Raw genomic sequence first — 5,450 nt, forward strand, 5'->3', positions numbered from 1 at the left:
TTGTGAATTTCAAGTGTGCACAACTGAAACTCATGATATCTCCTGCAAACAGGCAAGAATCAGTGCTCTAATTTAGACCATGGAAATACATTCCTGGGTGCTTGATATTTTTCTAATGTGATTCTCTTTACCTAAGCTTTGCTTATAAAGATTCAACTCCGCTTCTTTTAACACATGGTTGACAATATCAGTGAAGAATCTTACCACTTAAAGAAAATCTACATTTTCCACTGTGGAGTAGCATTCTCCTTAAATCACATTAGTTCTTCAAGCTCTCTCTATCCTCTTCATTAACATTTCACATATTATTGCGAATTTATTGACTTTGTGTTTATCTAGTCCTATAAGTCATTGATTATAGTACTACAGCCAATCGGATTGTCACTGTGCTCTTGACAATCACTTTAAGATCTGCACAGTCAGAAATGTTATGAAAAGATAAATGGAGTAATTTTTCAAGTCAGAGCTTTGCCCACTGGCAGTGTAAATCAGCAATTCATGGGGTAAACAGCTCATGTATTTTCAACTATTCATTTTATTGGTTCGCAAATTGCAGACAGTGCACCCCTGAATTTCCAATTGATGGAGGGTCTCCGACTCAAAAATGTACAACCAAACCAATGATAAAAATGTTTGAATTATGAAATAGGACACGTAAAAGCTAATTATCCTTTTAAATGGAATCTTTTCATGTCATAATACATCAGCTGTGTACTTCCAAAATGATTTCTTTGCCACATTCCAAGACGTTGTTGCTAAAATTTAGGTCAAGTTCTATTTTTAATAGGTAAACATTCAAAAAAAATAAAGGTATTTCCAGAACTTTTAGTACACAGTATTAAAACTGCAAATATTGCTGAAAGCTACTGTTCACATTACAGAACATGACATTAAATTGAACAAACTGGGATATACACAGAATTAAATTTAAAAGCTCATAACTTAGTATCATCTGAGTCAGAGGTGATAGATTTCATTTACAGAGTGAATCTAAAGCTGTTCAGGGTCAGTAGGATATGGACCATTTCAACTCTACAGCAAAGTCTGATGGAGTTGATTAATTTGTTGGAACTAAGCTTTGTCTTCTCCAGCTCGCTGAACAACTTCATTTCAGCTGATGAGTTCAAGTCAGGGTCAGAACAATCCGCATATCTGACAATTCAAGTAAATGGGAATTAATTTTATGAGTTAGTGCAAGGCAGCATAGTTAGAACTGAACAAAAAACTATTGTGTCAAACAAGCATCAAACTAAAATTCATGTAGCGTGTTGAAATACATACTTCATGGTTGCATTCTTCTCCGACACTCTATGAGTTGTGTGTTCACACAAATAAATATAGCTATTAATATATGGCCTGTCCTTCCAAAGCATTATGGTTAGGCTCACAAATAATTGAATCTCTGCCGATTATGATCTCACTAAATTAATAGACCTTTCTTCTGTGATGTGAATGAACAGTCTGGGCCTCCACAGCTGTGTGCTGAAAAATTAATGTCCAGTTCAACTTTTATGTTCAGATAATAGCAAACTAGAGTGCAGCACTGGGTTAGTTCTTCGATACCAGTGCACTAGGAAATGGGTAGAACTGATCTTAACAGAAACTGTCTTTCATGTGCCGACAGCATAGCTTAAGAGAAGCCCTTAGGGAACAAATTACCTTTGTAAATCACAATGCCCAGATTCTGGATTCCTCATGACTGCTCTTTCTTTTTCTCTCAGTAGTCGATCTCTGCAGAATGTGAATAATAAAGGTATACTTTGTCAACTTCAGAACACAGGAATAGTGCTGACTTAAGGCTCAAACATTTTCACTCAAATAACTTACAAAAGCTCACTGTTACTGCAGTAAACAAAAATGGAATGATCCATTAGGTTATTTGTTCTGAAATTCAAGTATTGCATCTCAATATATTCTGAATGTAGGAATATTTTTCACAATCCTTCTGTAAAATTGCAAGAATTTCAAAAACTATTGAAAGGTACGATGCATTCTGGAGAGGGAATATCTAATTTGTCAACATTTTGAATCGTCTCAACACCCTTCTCAATATCCATCAAGCTTTGAGTCTTGTAACGTAAGGAGAATGTCATTATGGCACTTGAATCACACTGATATCAATAACAAATACAATAGCATATTATTTTGAGAGACAACTAATAGTGATATATCAGTAATAAATACAATGAAGATGTGTATAAGATACATGGACACTGTATTAATCTGTATATTACTAATACTATTCAATATCATTTAAAGCAGATCTGCCTCCCCCACCCCCCCCCAACCAAAACTGCCTCCGTTTCACGTCATTGTTTGGCTCATTCAACATTTTATCAAGAAACTTAATCTCTTTGTTTCAGGTACTAAGGGATGCAAGCTGCAACAATTCAGAAGTACCCAGAGGTCTCTCTGGAATCTTCCTCCCCTTGCCTTCCCTCTGACTCTCCTTTCCTCAATCCACCTTGTGTCAGATATTTACCATACCTGCTCACCCTCCGCTCTCTGATGTTGAATACTGAGTACTCGGCAAAGTTTTATCCGTTTTATCTGGGTGGCTCAGAACTGCTGCCTCACAGCACCAAGGACCTGCGTTCAATTCCACCCTTGTGTTGCACATCCCCTCTGTGTCTGCATGGGGTTTCCTCTAGGTGCTGCAGTGGCCTCCATCAGTTCAAAGATGTGGGGAGTAGCGTAGAGTCGCTTTTTGTTTGTCATTTTTACCATATACTACTCATACAGTAAAAATGAGACAGCATTCAAATTGCTCATAGTGTCTAAGAATGGGTGGATTAGCCATGGTAAATTCAGAGTGACAGGTTAAGGGTAGGTGGGATGCTCTTTGGTGGTTGGTGTGGACTTGATGGGCTAAATGGCCTACTTCCACACTATTGGAATTCTATGTTTATGCCCTCCCTCATGAATATGGAGTACAATATAAATTGAACTTTTCTGCGTACATTTGTGGAATCAAGGGTTATGGAGATAAGGCAGGAACAGGATACTGATTAAGGATGATCAGCCATGATCATATTGAATGGTGGTGCAGGCTTGAAGGGCCTACTCCTACACCTATTGTCTATTGTCTATTTCTTTGGACAGAAGTCCTCTCCCAATTCTATAGACCCCATCACTCACCTTCAACACGATCCCTCCATTTGGACCACTCCGCCGGTTGCTTTGTTATACTTAACCTCTTCACTGAAAACTGTCGATCTGACATTGTTCACCTTAGTTATTCTGCTCCCCTACCCACTATAATGTCTTTCCCTCTGAAATTACTCAGATCCAATTTTAACTTTAACTCGAACATGCTGACAAGGGTGGTACCATTGTTGTCTGGCTTACTGACCTCTACCTTGCGGAGGCTGACTGCCAGCTCTTGGCCACCTGGGTCTCATGGACCATGAGACTACTATCGAACATCAAGCAGGTTGGGTAGCATCTGTGGAGATAAAGCAGAGTTAACAGTTTGAGTCAAGTGACCTGATAGTAGCTAGGCCTTTTTTCCTATTATGCACTCAAATTCCTAAACCAATTAGACAAGGGATATACCGAGATATATCTGGAGGAATGATGCATCACTTTAAGTTTTTTTTTGTCTGTTAAGAATGGGGAAAATATAGTTGTAATTTCATTTTTGAGTTTGTAAATTTTAGTGGGAAAGTGTTAGATTTGTTTGTAAATACATTTTTTAATGACAATTTCTAGTCTTGGAGTAGAACTGGGAGTAAATAGTGCAAAGCACTTGTTAAATCTCAACAAAGTTGGGCTGCTGCCTACCAAGAAGATATCCAATAACACTGGGAGAGAGAGAGAGAGAGAGAGAGATAGATAGAAGCACATGGAAATTCTGTGACTTTGTTTGTATGCATGGGTACGAGACAGGGAGGGTGAAGTACTAAGTTAATAAGGAGACAGGCTAGAAAACTGATAATCCACATGTTTGGTCTGAAGGTGCTTAGAAGTGAGTGAGAGTAAAGCTCCAAAGACTATCCACAGCATGTCAGCTGAACAAAAGACTTTAGCATGGAGAAATTAATTGCTTTTACTGAGGGTTGTATGTGCATAAAGTTTTTGATGAGACTAAAAAGGGTTGAATCTATCTTGCTAATGTTTGGAATGAACCTGTTTCAGATTGTCCTTGTTACTACATTTTGCAATAAAAGTATGCGTTCTTTTTGTGAAAAATACATTGGCAGCCTCTTGTGAGTATATTCAGTGACTGACCTCCATGGTAAACAAAAAGAACAATAAAACTTATGATCTATCAAGCCAGCTGTCATTCTGGGATCTGAAGTATCTGAAAACATATGATCTATCAAGTCAGTTCTCACTCTGGGGTCTGAATTGTCCAGTAATACAGTCAGCTGAGATCATAACATCAACATAATGGAAGCATTTGGTATAAAAATAAATTGCTGCAAAAGAAGGCTATTGTTCTTTATGTTGGTTGAGTTCAAACATGTGAATAGATTAAAGTATGGAAAGACAAAAGAACCACCAAGCCTAAAACTTCCATCAGCCGTGTGCAATCTTCCCCATTATGGTTTGTTTTCATCTGCTTAATCACCTAAGAGACATTTTTGTAGAACAGGGTTCTGAAGAAGGGTCACTAGACCTGAAACATTAACTCTGATTTCTCTCCACAGATGATGCCAGACCCACTGAGATGTTCGAGCAGTTTATGTTTTATTTATAGTAATTTGCAGTTCAGAGACTACAATATAAATATGTCTGGTGTGGTTGTGACAACTTACTGATCTTCAAATTCAATTATATTTGATTGTATAATTTCTCAGCATTATTCAACAAAGACCTAAAGGGATGGGAATCAAACATTGCACCTGTATTACATAAACTAGAATTAAAAAGGGCCACATTTCAAAGTGCTCAACTTCATCCAACACTAAAACATTAGGCTTCTTATGAATGTTAATAAGTGAAATAAAGGCTTGGTATGCCATCATTAAGTCACCCATTATTTGCAAGTGTACAATACATGGACTCAAACCAGCCAGCTCAGAGCCAGTCCCTAGAGAGTGAGGAGACTCTCCAAATCTCCTGTTTATATCTGTGAGCCAGGACTCCCCAATTTGTCCTGTTTAACAACCCCAATAAAGGATCTATATTCATGTTTTCAGGCACTGAATACATCCTAGCTTGTGGCAGGCACCAAAAACATAAGTGAATTTATTTTTAATTTCTGCAGATTCAGGAGTAGTATAAAACTCTCGAGGTGTCTGTACTATTCCACCTACCATTTTTGGTCATGATCAGCATCCTTCACGCTATCATCCCCTTGAAGGAGTTGAGCGAAACTGTTTCAATGGCAGGCTGTCTGAAACTGGATTCTTTTATCAGTGGAGTTTGACAGCTGTCAGCAGCTAACCCTGAATGTTTAGATGAGGCCTAAGGAGAAATATCTTGTGATTCTCAGTGCTCCATCT

At 38.0% G+C, this 5,450-nt stretch overlaps 1 long non-coding RNA gene across 1 annotated transcript; it reads right to left on the bottom strand.

Moving 5' to 3' along the window:
• Positions 1-847: 847 nt before the first annotated feature.
• Positions 848-3,446, bottom strand: LOC140480218 (uncharacterized). Its single transcript, XR_011961214.1, has 3 exons — positions 3,353-3,446; positions 1,660-1,731; positions 848-1,152 (listed from the first exon to the last, which is right to left on the bottom strand). It is a non-coding gene; the product is annotated as an uncharacterized lncRNA (long non-coding RNA).
• Between the last annotated feature and the right edge of the window lie 2,004 nt (positions 3,447-5,450).

This window comes from Chiloscyllium punctatum, chromosome 8 (genome assembly GCF_047496795.1).
Source record: "Chiloscyllium punctatum isolate Juve2018m chromosome 8, sChiPun1.3, whole genome shotgun sequence".
Lineage (NCBI taxonomy): Eukaryota > Metazoa > Chordata > Chondrichthyes > Orectolobiformes > Hemiscylliidae > Chiloscyllium > Chiloscyllium punctatum.